The 19033-nt window shown below is 39.6% G+C and overlaps 2 long non-coding RNA genes across 2 annotated transcripts in view; both read left to right on the top strand.

The window, feature by feature from the left end:
- Positions 1 to 19033, top strand: part of LOC122646735 — a 41308-nt gene that overhangs the window by 10422 nt on the left and 11853 nt on the right. The window lies entirely within an intron of this gene.
- LOC122646736 lies at positions 914 to 13858 on the top strand. Its single transcript, XR_006330683.1, has 3 exons — positions 914 to 926; positions 1506 to 1509; positions 13701 to 13858. It is a non-coding gene; the product is annotated as an uncharacterized LOC122646736 (long non-coding RNA).

Genomic DNA, 19033 nt, shown 5'->3' with positions numbered 1-19033 from the left:
GATAAGAACAAAAAGAAGATCTCTTACCGTAGATGAGAGAGAAACAAGAGGGAGGAATAAGAAAGAAAACAGAGAAAATGCCTTACCAAAGAAGGGGAGACAGAAAAACTTAAGCCATCAGTGACGACAAACCAAATCAATTCATTCAATTTCAACAGTGGGGAGGTTGATTACATTCTTTATTTATAGAAACTGAAATAAAATATTCTAGAATTTTACTAAGAATTTCCTAATTAGACGAATAATTGTGACTCTAATTTTCCTAAACTAACTTAAACAGTAACAAATTAGGATAATATTGAACCTTACAATATGAGACCCACTAATAAAATAAGAATTTTCTTACACCCTCTTACAACCCTACTTTTGGACCTTATATTTCAGCTCATTACAACAATAAATACAAAATACTACAGCCCAACCCAAACCTATACCAAAACCTGGCCCAAATTTAAACCAAACCTTACATCGGGCCTGCACTACAACGGTTCAACCGGGTTTAACTTTTAACACTTGAAACAGAAAATAAACAACTTAAACTTAAAAACAAAGTGGATCCAAGCCTTTAAAATAGACTGGGCCACGCTAGGCCTGAATTTTCTTGGACTTCCAACGTTGGTAGGTCTTCAATTCTGGATCAGCCCTCCCTGACTTGAAATCAATCGTCTCAGACGCATGGGTGGAAGAAATGTAGCGTACATATAAATCCGGGTCGGGGCTAATGTAGTCTTAGATTGGTAGACCAACTAGGAGCCAGAGAATCAGGACCTGATATGAACAGGTAAATCTGCTAGGTCAAAATAGGTTTTTGGTGAAATTAGGGTTAGGGTTTAATGTATGGGTTATGTCAAGTTGATGTAGAGGAGTTTAACAGTGAAGGTTCAAAGATGTTTTTAAGGAAGTATGTACACTTAAATGGGCAGCAGGTTAGGGTTAGGTTTTCTGGGTTTTTGAAAAATGGAAAAGAGGGGAATCTAGGGTTTAGGATGGGCAGAAAAGGCTGAGGTTTGGATCGAACTTTTCTGATGGTGAGAGGATAATGTAATTCTAGATGGGTATGAGGCCAACTAGAACCAAGAACCAGGTCTGTATGGATTAGGGAAATCGGCTTGGTCAAAATATGTGAAATTGTGAAATTAGGGTTAGGGTTTGATGGGGCCTAGGGTTGATGGTAGGGTTAGGGTAAGTTGATGTAGGAGAGGCTTCCAATGAAGGTCCTGAGATGCTTTGATGAGGTTAGGCATGTAAACTTGAAAGAACAATAGATTAGGTTTAAGGTTTTCGGGGGTTTTGGGTTTTGGGAAAGTGGGAGGGGTAATCTAGGGTTTAGGATGGTCACCTAGGGTTGGTACTAGAATTGAGTTTCCCTAATGGTGAGAAGGAAAGACCGAATCAATAAAGGTGGGATTTTGATGAGTGGTTTGGTCTAAGTGGAATTTAGGTAATGGGGATGATCTTCAGAGATGGTGGGAATGTTAGGGTTAGATTTAGAGGATTAGAAGAAGAAGGGTTTGGGGGCTGGGGTGTTGCACTTGTTGATTGAACTATTCTTGAGTCTAGCAGCAGAATCCCAGCAATTGAGTTGAATCTTCAAGTTATCGGGTAGGGCAGAACTGAAACAAATTGAACACTTGAATGCAGATCGATGGAGAGAGGCGGTGAAGGATATCTCAACCTGGGTATCTCACCGTCAGATCCTATCTCAGGACGGTGATATTTGCAGAAGCAAAACCCTTTATTCATTAAATCGTGGGGGCTCAATTGGAGCTCTTACATATTTATAGTCTTATGGCTGAAAAAAAACAAACTAAACAAACTCTAACTATGACTCAGACACAAAAACAAAACTAGGAATACTAACTAGGACTTCTATATAGGATTCAAGCTTGCACTAGGAATCCTAATTAGAGTTACAACTCAATAAAGGACTAAATAAAAAAAATCTAATTAGACCTAACTTCAGTCCACGATTAATGATGTTGTTGTAGGAGAATCCCATTCCCTACACCAACCAGATGGCTAATCTACTGCTCGTGTAGGAAAGAATCCCTAAACCTGCGGCTGGTTTTAGACAGCCAATTTACATCAGAGGAACACTCGGTCAGAACTGGAAGGGTTTTTTATGGTTGGAATTAGCTGCGCAGAAACCTTGGGTTTTGGGGAATGAAAAGAGAGGGAGAATTTTTGGGTTTGAGTGGGTGAATGTGGCAAGGGATAAGATCGAGTGTACCAATGGGTGGAAGGAATAATTGATCCAATTTTGATGTGGTTCTGTTGGCTGATTAAGTCTGCTTGGATTTTAGGTTATGGAGAAGTGAAAATAAAAAGGGGGAAAGCTAGGGTTTGGGCTGTGAGAGGATTAGAAGAAGAATTGTTGGGGATGGGGAGATTCAAACTCACTGTTGTTGCAGAGAATCTTTGACAGCAGCTTGTTTGAAGTTGAAAACTTAGACTAACTAAAATAAAAACTAATAGATAGTATCCTAACAAATATTGACAATTGAGTCTTCAATTTACATTCAATCTCCCCCACTGTCCATATCAGCCAAATCACTGTTCACGTGAACAGTAATTTTGTCCTGTCCGTCATGCTTTGATCTACATCAACTTGTCTGCATCACATCAGAATTGATATTTTTGGAATTTTAATATGGTGTATGGTATTATTTGGTTTTATACGTACATTGCCCAATCTACATGGGGAAAGCCCATCTTTCACAAATGACAATTTCATTTTGCCTTTATGTAGTTTTCATTTCATAGGAGCTTTATAAAATACAAAATCAGAAACTCTAGTCATAATAGCTATTTTTTAATAAATATTAATCTTTTTTAACAAAATAATAGCATTTTATTAAATTAAATGTTAGTGTTTTTTAATAAAACATTCATGTTTTTTAATAAAATAATAGCATCTTTTTATTTAATTAAACATTAGTGTTTTAAATAAAATAATAGCTATTTTTAAATTAAACATTACTGTCTTTTAATAAAATATTTGCATTTTATAATAGCTATTTTTTTACTAAAAAATTTGCATTTTATTTAAATAAATGTTAGTTTTTTTAATAAAATAATAGCATTTTATTTAGTTAAATATTAGTGTTTTCTAATATAATATTAGCATTTTATTTAATTAAATATTAATGTTTTTTAAAGCCTATCTCAGACGAAAGACGATTTCATTTTGCCTTTTATGTAGTTTTCATTACATTGGAGCTTTATTAAAATACAAATCAGACACTATAGCATTAATAGCTAAACATAATAACATTTCCGTTTGGCCAATGGCATTGAAATTTTTTGATTATGACATTTTGCTTGATGTAGGTGTTGGAATATGTCCATCAAACCCAAATTTGATTTGAAGAAATAATTTAATTTCTATTTTTCCTGAATTTATAAAGGCTTATAGGTTTGTTTCATGGGTTTTTCACCCAAAACCGTTCTTGACTAGAGATAGGACTGAACATCCTGTTTATATGGTCGTTACACTGTATGTCACTAGAAATGATGATTTCAGGACATAAATGAAATTACACATCACGAAACAAGATTGATTGTGCAAATTCCTATTTCGAATTCTGCTCCCAAACCACCCACCCTCCAAAAAAAATGAGTAATTCAATGTTAAGTTTGTATGAGTTTAGAGGCAGGATCTATGGGCCAAGCTGAGTCAGGCCAGTGATTAATGAATTTCTCTATCGGTGGTCATCCAAAAATCTCTCTTGGAGAATAAAAAAAAAAAAAAGAGGCTTGCGACTCTCTGCTAGAGAGAGTGAGCCAACTCGTCTTAAAATCATTCAAAATGCCACCCATAGAAAGAGAGCAGGATAGAGAGAGAGCTGACCTTGCAAATCTGGTGGCAATCGAGGCTATAAAATGAAGTCAAGAAAACAAAATCCATCTTTTCTATCAGATCTGAATCTAGAAACTTGTTCTACCACCTGTTGTTCATGAAGAGTCGCTCTTGATTGGGGGGAAATTTTCCTTCGTCTCTGATACCTAGAGAACATATCAAAAAAATATTATAAGAAAACACAAACAATCCATGCCATCAAATCTAGACTGCCATTTTATTACCCTGAAATCTCCCTTCACATCAGGGGCTCGCTTGATCCTAGAAAACCATGCCTTTCGAACGTAATGTCGTTTCTCTCTGTACTGCAACCGAGCACCAAGTACCAACCTGAACCCAAGTTTCCCAATCTCATCAAGCGGATGAGATGAGCCAACGATTAATATTATAACCCTTGTGGGCATGGTTGCATCTTTGGGGGGAGGGAGTTTGGTTGAACACAAAGGGAGAAGAAAGTTTAATGAAGAAATCATAGGGAATGGATTTGGACCAAGTGCCAGCAAAGAAAAGAAAAGCCTCTTTTCTCTCCATCTACTCTGCTCCCTGAAAACTGCATACTTGCCAGAGTATTTCCTACATAAAACAAAATCTCGTAAATCCAATTTCGATCAGACTCTCTAAATCCCGCAAAAACAAAACCCCTCTCTTGAAACGTAAAAATTAAGCAATTATGAAGCACGTTACCTTCAAATCTTAAACTCGAAGGCTAACGATATTCTGACTACCAAACTTTTAGATATAAAGAATGTTCGAAGAAACTCCTGGACTTCAACAAGTTAATAAGCTGATTTCTGTAATCGAAACATGAAAAGCTCCCCTTGAGATCAATTACTTCTTTGTCGAGTTCTTCTGTTATCTTGGCTCTGATTTCCTTCGATCTTCTGCTCTATGCCATCATCACCATGGATGGAGCAAAGTTTTGCGGAACCGAAGAACAAGGCACAATAAGTGACAATACATGCTGAATTCGGATGCCATGGAATGAGAATTTCGTGCTAGCAGAAACGGTTTTTGAAGGAGATTATAAAATCGCTAAGAAGAAAACCCAGATTTTTTTTCAATAAAGAAAAAACCTTTTTCCCAACAAAGTGATAAAACGATATCTTGCCATCTGATTTACCCTGCAACTCTCATGAGGGAGTCACTCGTTCCACTCGTTGGGCTCTGATTTCCTTCGGTTCTTCCCCTATTTGCACCATCACCATGAACGGAACAGAGTTTCATGGAGCCTGGCAATACATGCTGGATTCGAATGCCATGGAATGAGGATTTCATAATAACAGAGACGGTTTTTGAATAAGATTAGAAAATCGCTCGAAGGTTTTAATTAAAAAAAAAAACAAACCTTTGGCCATCAAAGCGATGAAAAACAATATCTTGCCATCAGACCTACTGTGCAACTCTCATCCGATAAACGAGTCATGAGGGAGTCGCCCGTTCCATCCGTTGGGCTTTGATTTCTTTCGGTTCTTGCCCTCTTTGACATCATCACCATGGAGGGAGCAGAGTTTCGTGGAGCCAGAGCCGAACAACAGTACACAATAGGTGACAATACAAGCTGGATTCGGATGCCATGGAATGAGAATTTCGTGCTAGAGGAGACGGTTTTTAAAGGAGATTAGAAAATCGCTCAAAGCGAAAATAAGAAGAAAACCCAGATATTTTCATTTAAAAATAAAAACTTTTTGCCATCAAAGTGATAAAAACGATATTTTGCCATCAGATCTACCCTGAAACTCTCATCGGAGAAACGAATCATGAGGGAGTCACCCGTTCCACCCATTGGACTCTGATTTCCTTCGGTTCCTCCCCTCTTTGACATGGAATGAGTATTTCGTGCTAGCAGAGACGATTTTTTAAGAAAACTAAAAACTCGTTCGAAAGCGAAAATAAGAAGAAAAACCAGATTTTTTTTACTAAAAAAATTAATCTTTTTGCCATCGACGCGATAAAAATGATATCTTGCCATCAGATCTACCCTGCAACACTCATCAGGGAAGCGATTCATGAGGGAGTCACCCGTTCCACCTGTTGGGCTGCAAAAGATGTAGTCGATTGGACACGGGAGGAATTGAAGCGGATTCAGACTTGGTGGTGGCAAGGAATTGCAGGGCTTGGTGGTGGTCGGAGCATGGGGAAAAAAAATTCTCCTTTATCACGCGAAGAAGTCACGAATAAAGATGAAGATGAGAACTAGGGCGTTCAAGGAAGTCCTTCAGGTTTGATCCTCTGCATATAAGTTGCAGAGAAATTGATAATATGGACCATCGGATAAGAATGTTGAAATTTAATGTAACCGAGGATTGACGATCCTAAACTTCAGAGTTTGTTTTTGTCAAATTACTCATATGACCAAAAGTTTACAGCATGTTTTAGAAGACCCTAGGGTCAAAAGAGGAATAACAAGCTTTAACTCATACTGTAAACATCCTGACAAGGGGTGCAAGTTTAGCCCTGACAGCCCGAGCCCACCTAGCCTGCCCTGAGACCAAATAGGATTTGGGTTGAGATATCTGACGCTGAGCCTTGAGGCCAACCCGACCCTATCTTCTACTTCCTGTTATTTCTTCTTATCATTCTTCTTCTTCTTTCTTTCTTTCCTTTTTTTTTTTTTAATCCTCTTCTTTCTTTTCTTATTCTTCTTCCTAGCCTGGCCAGCCCATGCATCTCCCTTCCCCCACCCCCATGCTCAGGGCCAATCAGGATTAGCCCGGCTCGACCTTGAGGACAGATCAGGATTGGGTTTTTCTGACCATGAGTCAAGACCGGGCCAAGCCTGGGCTCAACTAAGGGGACTCAGGGTTGGGTTGGGATCTTAAAAGGCCTAACCCAACTCAACCTTGTTGCAATCTTATCCTGAGGAATTCGTTGGAGAGGAGGAGAAGGTCTAACGTCTGTGAGACGAGAGTTCAACAGAGAAAAACAAGTGATGCCCAGGAAGGGTTTTGGTGTCAAGGTTCATGTTCATAGAGTTCTTCCTCCATTACGATACTATTTACAGTTTGCGAACAAGAAGATGATGATGGGGTCGTCAGTGACGATGAAGTCGCGCATTGACGCAAGAAAAGAGCAGCGGTTAGGATTGTCACTAGTGAGTCTGGATCAAAGGGAGGGAAAGGATGCCCGGCGGTGGGTTCCTTCATAGGTTACCCTTTTTTATTATTTTTTGGTTGGAGTAGGTTACCTTATGTGAGGAAGGAGAAGTATCTGCTTACATTCTATTTAAAAAAATAATAATAATAAGGTTCTAGAAGAAAAAAGAAATTTTTAAGGGGCAATTACTATCATTCCCCTACACTTGGCTTATATTTATCCAACCTCCCCTATCCTTTTGAACCTTAGTTGGAGATTATTGTCCGATAACACTTCTCTTTGGGTGCGGTTTCTAAAGGGTAAGTATTTTCCCCATGCTTCCTTGTTTGATGTAAAAACTAGGTTGAAAAGGGTTCTTGAATAGTATTACGTCTACTATTCCTGATTTATTAAAGTGCACTACGAGGAAAATTGGGATTGGTAAAGATACCTTCTTCAGGGATCAGGCATGATCCCTAGTTACCATCTATTTCGGGGTCTTGTCTCCCGCCTTCCTTACACCTGTTCCCAGCCCAAAATAAGGTTTGGAATTTTACATGTAATTCTCAATGGAATTTAAATTTACTCTCTTTTGTGTTGCCCGCTCATTTTGTCTCAAATATTTTGAATTTTCATTTGTTGGTTACTAATGACAAATGGTGGTGTACCCTTACTACTGATGGCAGGTTCAAGACGAGTCTAGTTGCCAAATCTTAACTCCGCAAAGCTCGAGCTAGGTGCTTCATTCCTCGAAGGTGTTTTTTTCCATTTGTTCTTGCTTCTTTTTTCTTCTTCTTGGTTGTTGCTGACTACTTTTCTGTTTTTGTTCACAATGATTATCTCCTCATGATTTGTTAGGGGTATAAATAACTCGTTCACCAAAAACTGCATATCATCACACCTGAAGAAACTTAAGCCTGATCTTGTTTTCCTATCTGAAACAAAATGTGTGAATCATGATGCGTTGAAATTCAAATTCATTAACACTAGTTTCAAATCCCTGGTTTCCTTAAATAGCACAGGTGCCAAAGGTCTCCAAGGTGGACTATGGGTTCTCTCGACCCCTGGATTAAACACAGCTGTATCTCTTATCGATTCTCCGTTTGTGGCTATTGATATCTTGAATGATTTTGGGATGTATCTCTATGTTATCTTCATCGATGCCCCCCCATGCATTTGATAGACTATCTGTTTGGGACGCTTTGTCAACTTTTCTCTCCTCTCTCTCTATGGCTTACGCCATCATTGGTGATTTTAATGAAACCCTCTCTGCGGCTGAGAAGTTTAGAGGAAACCCTCTTCATAACCATCCCTCTACCGAGGCCCTTCTTTCCCTCATTTTCGACCACAACCTTGATAATATTGCCCTCCCTAGGCCTTATTTCACTTGGTCCAACAAACAAAAACCCCCAAAATTAATTAAGGAATGCCTCGATCGAGCCTTAGTTTCCCCCTCATGGTTGCTACAATTCCCTCTTTCTTGTCTGGCTAAGTTACCCTCTGTTGGTTCGGATCACAACCCCATCTATCTTAATACTAGACTAGTCAAGAAATCATTCAAAAAACTTTTCCATTACCAAACAACCTGGATGCATCACCCTGAATTTACCTCATTCTGCTCACAAAAATGGAACCTTTTATGTCGAGACAATCTTTAGACCAAGCTCTCGTCCCTTGCCAGACTGTTGTCTACCTAGAATAAGGATGTTTTTGGACATATTTCTTCCCTCAAGACCTCGTACTTTGACCTATTTGGGAAAATCGAGGATTCCCTGCATACCCTGGATACATCCAAGGAGCTTCCCCTCATTGCTTATCATATAAAATGGATCTCTGAAGCTGAGGAAATGTTCTAGTTTCAAAAGTCACGGCATGCTTTAATCAAGGATGGTGATAGGAATACTAAATTCTATCATGCTGTTTCAAAATCCCACATTAGGAAAAGATGCATATCCTTTATCCTCGATGACCAGGGCAATAAAGTGGATGACCCTCGAGGTATGGCAATGATATTTTCCTCCCATCTTGAAAGAATATTTCTCTCCTCCAACCCTCAGGATACCAACTTTGTTGAATGTTTCTTTCCCCCCATCTTGACTAACCAGCATGCCCTTTCATTCGTGCCGGACTTGGCTGAAATAAAAAAGGCCATTTTTTCCATCGAAGCCTTTAAAGCTCCTAGGCCTGACGGTTTTCAGACGTGTTTTTACCACCATTTTTGGGAATTTAGTTGGAAAGACGTTGAGGTTTTTGTCCGCTCTTTCTTCCTTAATGGGGTACGGCCCCATGGATGCAACCACACCTTATTTTGTATGATCCCCAAAAAAGATAATGCCATGTCTGCTGTTGACTTCAGGCCAATTAGTCTTGTGTAATATGAGTTATAAAATTGTGGCTAAAATCTTGGCAAACAGACTTATACCTCTCTTATCCTCCTTTATTTCTTCCTTTCAAGCTGCCTTTGTTTCTGGTCGTCGGGACAACATCGATATTGCTCAGAAAATCTTTACTTACTTGAAAAAACATAAAGGGAAAATGGGCTTGCTGCTATTAAGTTAGATATGTCGAAAGCCTATGACCAAGTTGAATGGCAGTTGACCTTTTAAAAGGTTTATAGGCTTTAATGACCACTAGATTTCTCTTGTGAATTGTCTGATATCTACTACCTCCTTCTCTTTCAAAATTCAGGGTAGTTCTTTTGGCTATCTTAAACCTCATAGGGGGCTCAAAATTGTCTGATATCTACTACCTCCTTCTCTCTCTTTGTTCACTGAATTTTCAAGGGTATTAAAGTTACTCAACTTGCACCCAAAATCTCCCACCTGCTCTTTGTAGATGACACTTTCATTTTCTGTTGAGCCACTGAGGATGACTTCTTAACCATTAAATCAATTCTTGACATTTTCTCGGATATTATTGGACACGAGGTGAATTTCAATAAAAGTAATATCTTCTTCAGCAGGTGTGTCTCCCTGGGACACAAAAAACGCTTGTGCTCCCTGATTACATGAAGGAAATGACCCCCAACTCCATTTATCTAAGAACTAAACTTTGCCACTCTAGATCCAAATATAAAGACTTAATCCCTTTGATGGACCGAGTTCGATCCAAACTTTCTTCGTGGAAAGCTAAATTCCTCTTGTTTGCAGGGAGACGAGTTTTGATCCAATCGGTCCTGGCATCCACCCCAGCTGTCTCATTTTCTATTGCCCCTAAGAACATGTAAGGACCTTGATAGTATCTATTTAGGTTTTTGGAATAACGATCCCATTGATAAAAGAAAATGCCATTTAATTGGGTGGGATACAATCTGCAAACCAATTGCTTTTGGTGGACTGGGACTTCGGAAATCCTCAGTCCATAACAAAGCTTTAATCCTCAAACTTGGATGGAGATTGTTGTTAGAACCTTCTTCCATTTGGGCCAAAGTTTTGAAGGCAAAATATTTCCCCAGAGCTTTTATTTTTTACCCAAACTATCCGTAAAAGAAGATCCTGGACTTGGAATAGTATTGCCAAGGTGCTTCTAGACTTAAAGAATATGACTTATCGCCTCATAGGGAATGGTAAATCAACTTCTTGTTGGTATGATCCTTGGATTCCCTCCGCTTCAGGTAACTTCTCCCCCCTATTTGTTAATCCTTCCTTTAATTTTAAGCATGAGTTTTGGCCTAGCAGAGGCTACGGAAAACTTTTATAGTATAACTTTTCGGATGTACAGGAAGAATAAAACTGACCAAAATACAATGTACCTAGCTCTTTAAGGTTTAATATAGTCTTTATTTTCATCCCCAAAAAAAAAACAAAATCTTTACTCCCTTTTCAGTTCTTCTCGTTCATGTTTTTCTTCTTCTTGGTGGAATTTCTTTTGGAAACTTAATCTCCATCCTAAATTGAAAATATTTTTTTGTCGTGTATTGCATGCAGGACTTCCTCTCAAAGCTACCCTCTCACAATGGATAGCGACTGACCCAAATTGTGTTTTTTGTGGAAATAGCGTTGAATCGTACTAGCACATCTTTCTTATGATTGGGTTAAGCATATTTGGGCGACGGGACCTCTAGGATTGAGAACCGAGTTTCTCTCCTACCCATCTTAGGGTCATCTCTGCATGGATTTTTTTCAATCTCATTCTCTTGATCCTCTTTCTTTTAAATGGTTTTGTGGTGTTTTTATCACCAGTTGTTATTTTATTTGGGAAACTAGGAACAAATTTGTGGCTGGCTCTATCAAGCTTAACCCTATGAAAACGTTGGAGAATATTCACTGGTGGATCATTGATCTGCGGATGTCCCCCCCCCCCCTCAAATTTTTTTCCCATGATGTATATGCTCCTATCGAGGAGGTTAGAAACTTATCTATTGTTAACCCATTACCATACTTTCATTTTTCCAGATCTCTAACTCGACCATCATCCATAAACCATGCAGGCTGGGCTTTCTTTATTTTGTTAAAAGGAAAGTTTGTTTATATTGCAGCAAGTCGTATCAAAACCATTCACTTTTTGGGAGCAGATGTGGCTGGGATCTTGACTCGGCACATTTGGGCTTGGAGACTGCGGCCAAACTCAATTTGAAGATGAAAAAAGTATGGAGTTCTAACAGTCTGATCCCCGATCTTCTTCCTTCTCCAACCCTTTCTATTTGGCCTTGGGAATTGTTAGACTGGTTTTGAAGATTTCCAATAGTTGCCAAGATACTTGTTTTTGGTGTATCCAAGATAGTTTTCTGTTAGCAGTTGTGTCTAATTTGGTGAAGATAGCCATTGATTTTCACAACCCTATTGTATATAACTCTTTTGGCTTTTCTTAATATATTTTTCTTTTCCATAAAAAAATCCCCTATCCCTAACTCTTTTTTTTCATGATTCCCCAACTATGCAAACTTCCACCCCTCCTTCTCCCTTGATAATTCTAAATTACCAAATTACCCCTGATACCCTTCCCTCTCCTATTGTGTTCCCCTCCAGCAACCCACCGCTACCCTACCAACATTCGTTCACAATAATGAGTATATATGTCCAAAGAGTTTTTATCCATCTCAAACACAAGACAAACCCAAAAATAGAATAGTTAGAGAGAAGATCAAGTCATTCTAGGTAGGAAATCGAATCCTACTTATTTTGTTTAGGCGAAAGTGATGCAATCAAGGAAATGTGGATACCAACTATCATATTTTTTTAGGAATGATGATAGAAGGTTGGGTGTGCTCAGCTGGCACGATACAAACTCTTTAAGGCTTGGAAGGGGTGAAATTCTTCAAAACTTTGAAAATGGAGAAACTCCAAAATTCAATTCAATATCCAACCAAATAAAATGGGCATAGCCCTTACATATTTAAAGAAAAATAAACACTAATGAAACCCTAATCAATCTCAACCACCCATCTAACTAAATTTCTATGGTTGAGATTCAAAGCAATGATAACATCCTAAACCTAATTAAGATTTAAGAATCCTAGAACTAGAAAGAGATCCTAGTAAATTTAAATTTAGGGTTAATTTCACCGGACACCCCCTGTAAGTATGCAATATGTCATGGACATACCAAACTCTGAAAAAATATCAACCTTCCCCTTGACGTTAAACAAGTTAGCACCCAAAGTTGAAATGTCCATTTTAACCTTATTGGTTATTTAAATAGAAAACTCACCTTTCATCTTCATCCCTATTCTTACCGTTGAACTGCTGCAAGTCAATTCTGGGCACTGGCCATGGTTCTGTAGTTCTCGACAAACAAAGCTGGCCATAAATTATTGTAAAGCTAGAAGATTATGTTACAACCTCACACAGATACAAACCCTAATTATAAAAATGAAAACTAGAGAAAAAAAGATTTGTTCCCACAATGGCCATGGATCCCTCCAAGTCCCCACCTCAACCCAGAAATCAAATAAAACAGCCTGTATTAGAGCTGTGAAGATTCAATTGGGGCCTCACTGTCAGAAAGAAATCCGAGAGGGTATTAAAGCTGCTGGAAAAGAGCCAACTCCTCAAAGAAGAGAGGGACCGAGCTCGCAAACTAACTTGTGGCATTGAAGGGTTTGGCAGCTTCAGTCACTGGTCTTCCTCAACTGAAGCAACAAGTTTCAGAAACTCATCCATGAAAATGTATGACAGGAGTCATTCAGAGTCTAATGATCTTGAGGACAATAATCAATTCTCCTTGCATTGTTTTGATGAAGGACAAAATGAGATGATAAAGAAGCAGATAGACAAAAGTCTTAAAGAAAATAAGGCCCCAATGGAGGAACTTACTCCAGAACTCCATGAATGGGATTGCAAACGAGAGTCGATATCTCTTTTGGATAATCAGAAAGATGAACTCAATGTAGGATTTTCAATTGAAGAAGATCATCCATTCATCAATTCTGACCTCCAGTTTACCACTTCCCTAACTTCTACATCTCACCTCTTTCCTCCATTCTCCATCTTTCTTTCTTCCCTCTACAACAACAACCCCATCACATTTCACAACCACAAGAGTTGCAGAAAACCCAATCACTCTCTCTTCTTCTCCTGTTGAGTTTAGAGAGGCTTTTTAGCAAACACCATGAGCTCAATTCTTGAGAGCTCTCAGAAGCGAAGCTTCTTTCCATCCAGACTTGTAAATGAATACCTCCCTGTCTGTCAAAAGAGCCCCAAAGAGCAAGGCTTGCGTCGAAGGCTCTCGTCAATTTCCCTGAGAATCAACCTCATTCTGTCCTCTGCATCATCATTCAACTTTCTTCCTAGATCCAAATCAATGTCGGCTAACGGTGAACCAAATGGAGATCTATAAGAAAATGGTGGGATTGAGGATGGGCTTGGATCCAATCAAGAAAACCAGCCTTCGGTAAAGATCTAGAGATGAACGAAGAGGAAACCGCCATGCTTGGCAGCCATAACAAGGGTCGCTGGAAACATGTGTTCTACAAAGTAAGATCTGAGTTCAGAACAACGAAGACGATGAAGAATGGTTTGTATTTGGGGTTTTAGTATTAAGGGTATTATAGGAAGTTTAGCTTGTGGTAAGGGTAATTTTGTTATTATAAAAGACTTAACCGCATAGACCTAACCGAGTGGATTAAGTTAAAAAAAAAAAAAAAAATAAGGGTTATTTGTGATATTTTTGCAAAGTTTAGTATATCCGTAATATATTGTATACTTACAGAGGGTGTCTGTGAAATTAACCCTTAAATTTATAACCTGAAACAAGTAAAAAAAACAGGACTCCTTTTTGGTAGGAAATCGAATCCTACCAAATTTATTAAGAAATCTTGAGTTCTTGATAAGAAGATAAGAGAGTTAGATTAGAAGGAGGACAGCGAATTATATACGAAGAAGGACAGAGAATTATATACGAAGAAGGACAGAGAGAGAATGTACAGAAAGCCGGTGTTCTCTTGTAGAGGGATTCATTCTTAAGAACATCTCTTTATAAAAGAAGAAAAGGGGCTGTTGTTTTTAGCTACATCTTCGTCATTGGAGTTTTAGATTACGCAATTCTATGGAGATTTGAGAAGAGAGAAAGAGGAACACTTTGCTGCTGTTGTATTCATATTCTGAAGTCTCTATTTGAAGGATAGATAAGCAGTATATTATTTGACGAAAGGAGAAGATATCAACTTACTGCTACTGCTACAACTTAGTTCCGAGGTTCTTCTTGAAGAACTTACATAAAAGAGAAGAGGTTTGTTTTCGATTTCTGCAGATTGATTTTGAGTTCGGGAAAACTGGTTTGTTAAAATTCTATTACGGATTAAGAACTTCGTTAGTTCGTGTTATTGATTTGAAAGATATAGAAGTTCTTAATCCGCAATTTGAGGAATTCGTGGATTTTATTTATTCAGAAGAATCAAGTTCAAACAAACAGGGGTTTTGATTAAAAAAAATAGGATATTTAAAGATTTAATTAATAGTCTACTATTGGAGTGAGCCAACTACAGTTGAGTTGGGACTCCATCGAGTATTGGTCACCACTCTATATATTTTTTTTCAACTATTTTACCCTCCCCTGTTTTGAGTCCTAGTTAGTTTGGTTTCTGGATAAGATTAGGAATCTTTCTTTCAGTTTTATATGTAACCCAACCCTTCAATGGAGATTGGATTTTTAATAAATAGAAGTTTGATATTGCTGGTTGCAGGTCGCAGGTGCATATTGACTTCTCTCTCTTCTTACTCAGTTTTGGTACGAGCTATTTGTCTCAAGTAGGTGTGAACCCCTTTATTCCAATTCCTTGGTTCTTCTTTCTTTATTCCGTTACTGTTGTATATATATATATATATATATAGGGGCACTGTTCTCTGTGCTGCAGCGCAGCCTGCACCCAGGCACATGGGGGTGGGCGCAATGACCACCCTGCCCTCTGTACAGGCTGCCCATGTGCCTATGCGGAGGCTGCGCCGTGGCACAGAGAACATTCTCCCACATATATATATATATATATATGGCTTAAATGTAGTGGTACGCCGGTACATCCTTGAAAATAAGTTGGGAGAGTGTTCCTATATTTATAACCGTAGATTTAACCCCATTGACTGTCTGCCGTTGAATTTCTTTAGTCTTATTTTACCTGAAACAGACTAAGACGGTGATTTCTCTCCCCCTCGTCGCCTTTGCATCCCCACTGCATCCTTTCTTCCCCCTCCATCGCTTCTGCACTCTCTCTCCCTCTCCTGGCCTTTGCATTCCTCTCCCCGCTCTCTCTCTCCTCCCCTTGCCTCTACATTTCCTCCTGGCGCTACTTCTCTGTATCTCCCTCCCACCCTTCTGTACCAAAAATCAATTACAATTCCAATGGTAAATCCATCACCAAAACCGAAAAAACGGAGAAATCCATCTCTAATCTCCTTCAGAGAAAGTTAGAGGGAGGAAACAAACAGAAACCCACATTTTCTTGATCTGCAATGTGTATCACTTATCGTCTCCTAACAAAACTGAAACAGTAAAAAAAACTCACGAAAACCATCTCCAATCCTCACAAGTTCTCACCCAGTCTCTAGGTCGGTATTAGAAACCTCTAAAATTGATGAAATTAGAGAACAAAAGGGAAAGAAAACTACTCGTTGGCCTGTTCAACCTATATGTTAGTAACCCTCAATGTCCCATGACGACTGAAAATGGAAAACCCAAATGCGCGAATATGGAATTGTTGGTAACGTTTGAATGAAATGCATGATGACTAATCAGGTGAGCAGCCTTTGATTGGTTATAATTGGAATTACATTGAATATGAAACCCCTGGTGTTATTGCCGGAGCAGTAATGGCAATAGAGAAAATTTTATGGATTTTTTTTCAAAAATAACAAATAAAAAATCAAGAAATATTTCTCCTTCAATTTATTTCCCCTGAATTGATGTACCACCTGCCCCACCCCTACGTTCACGCTCAACCCTGCACCCTCTCTCTCTCGTCCCAGCTTTTATATCCCCCTCCCTGCCTACCCTCTGCATCTTCATCGAGCACCGGCGCCCAAACAGGATGAGTTGCAGCCAAAGCCCTAACCGTCTCTCTCCATTTTTTTCCTGTTTTTGATAACCGTACCAGCCGGTGACTGCGTGAAAATGCAATGGATGGTTTTGATTAGTTTAATATCAGATCTACGATTATAATAAAAAAACGCAAGAACAAGCTCACAGAACGCACGTTCCGCTACCACCCACCCTATATATATATATATATATAAAAGAGAGAGAGAGAGAGAGAGAGAGATTTGCTCATCAACTAACCTGGAAGAACCACCATCGCCTCAGGTTCTTCTGGAATCTGGAGCTTGTCTTGCCTCAGGAGATTTATGAATACGCTCTGCACCTCAGGAAGGTTTTTGGGATTGGTTGTCTATGGGATTATGTTACTTGACTCATTGGGTATAAAATAGACTTTTGTTGAAAGGGCTGATAGAGACATGGCAATCAGATAAGTTGTAGTGGGAGAGGGAGGGCTAGGTGGACTACAGGGAGTGGTGGGGCTGGGATTACGGCAAGGGGGGGGGTGGGGGAGGAGGAGAGGGAGAGGGAGGGACGGATGGGTGGACTAGAGGAAGTGGTGGGGGATGGTGGGTGTAGTGATGGGGCAGGGGCAGTGGCAGTGGCATTGCAAATGGGGTGAGTCTAAGGGGCGGGGTAGCAGGGGAGGGCAGGGGTAGGGTGGGGGAAGGGGAAGGGGAGAGGGAGTGGGAGGGACGGATGGGTGGACTAGGGGAAATGGTGGGGGATGGTGGGTGTAGCGATGGGGCAGTGTGAGTGCAAATGGGGTGAGTCTAGGGGGCGGGGATGCAGGGGAGGGCAGGGGGTGGGGTTGGGGCGCTTGGGCAGTTGTAGAGGAGGGTGGGGCTGGATTGCTGGGGAGGGCAATTGAGCAGCAGAGGGCGGGGGTTTGGGAAGGAACAGAGGGGGTGGGTGGGGGTGGTCTAGTGGTGGTGGTGGTGGTTGTTGGCAATTGGCGGCAGCAGCAGCAGCAGCAGCGTCAGCGATAATGGCTATAGTGGTGATGGCAGTGGTGATTGAGGGTATAATTGGAAAAAATCAAAATAGGTATCTTAAATATAATTTCACAAACATTGGATACCTAACATACAATTTCTCTAAAATGTTAGGTACCCTGATGTCATTTACCCTTATTTTTATGATTCATCCCAATTCCTATTTATCTCTTCCATAAGGGTCTGAATATGGGAGTGTTCACTGAGCAAGCAGGGTATACTACAACTCCTCACATTATTTTTTTAATCATTGTTTCTGTAGACAGCTCTGAATATGAATGCTTGAGTGATCAGAATCGATCACCCAGGCCCTTTATTTATAGTAATCTGAAGTACATGTAATTGAAGTAAAACTCCTCAATCCTAATCCTACTAGGAATTCCTAGTACAACTAGGAATCCCAGAATAGCACTCGGCTGAGGAGGAAAATACAATAAAACAGTGAAAAATAAAAAATAAAAGAAAGAAAAAGAGTAATCCTAACACAACTAGGATTGCAATCCTAACACAAACATAACTAGGACTGCAATCCTAACACAACTAGGACTAGTTCCCCCAATCGGGTAACTAGCCTATCTCAACACTCCCCCTCAAGTTGGAGCATAAATGTCAACCATGCCCAACTTGACAAGAATAGGATGAAAAATCTTTCCACTTAAGCTTTTAGTAAACACATCAGTAAGATGGCCAGAAGATTGCACAAACGGAACACACACCAGCCCTCCTTCCAACTTTTCTTTAATAAAGTGTCTGTCAACCTCGACATGCTTAGTACGATCATGCTAAACCGGGTTGTGAGCAATACTAATAGCAGCCTTGTTGTCACAATACAACATCATGGGAAGAGAAACAGGAGTCCTAATATCTTGTAATAAACCTTTGAGCCACAACATTTCACAAATACCTTGTGCCATAGCACGAAACTCTGCTTCAGCACTAGATCTTGCCACGACGTTCTGCTTTTTACTACGCCACGTAACAAGATTGCCGCCAATAAATGAGCAATAGCTAGAAATGGACTTTCTATCAGAGGAACCAGCCCAATCTGCATCAGTATATGCTTCGACATGAAGATGACCAGTCGGAGACAAAAGAATTCCTTTACCCAGTGCTGATTTTAAATATCGAAGGATCCGGATAACAGCATCCATGTGAGAGGAGTGTGGATCATGCATGAACTGACTAACCATACTCACAGATACTGCTATGTCAGGTCTTGTATGAGACAGATAGATGAGCTTACCAACCAATCTTTGATACCGACCTTTGTCAACAGGAGTTCCCTCCTTTTCTTTAAGTCTTGTAGTAGCATCCATAGGTGTATCGGAAGGATGACACCCTAGCATTCCAGTCTCGGTCAATAAATCTAGGATGTACTTTCTTTGAGAAAGAAAGATGCCTTTAGAAGATCTAGCAACTTCTATCCCTAGAAAGTACTTTAGTTTTCCCAGATCTTTAATTTCAAATTCTCGCCCCAGATAAGTCTTCAACTGGGTGATTTCATGATTATCATTCCCGGTCACCACAATATCATCAACATAAACTATTAGAAGAGTTACCTTTTCACCATTTTTCTTGATAAACAAAGTATGATCAGCGTTGCTCTGCTTATAACCTGCAGAGACCATTGCCTTATGAAATT

This window comes from Telopea speciosissima, chromosome 11 (assembly GCF_018873765.1).
Source record: "Telopea speciosissima isolate NSW1024214 ecotype Mountain lineage chromosome 11, Tspe_v1, whole genome shotgun sequence".
Taxonomy (NCBI): Eukaryota; Viridiplantae; Streptophyta; class Magnoliopsida; order Proteales; family Proteaceae; genus Telopea; species Telopea speciosissima.
Note: the sequence above shows the minus strand (reverse complement) of the source record. Positions and strands in the feature narration are given on the sequence as shown.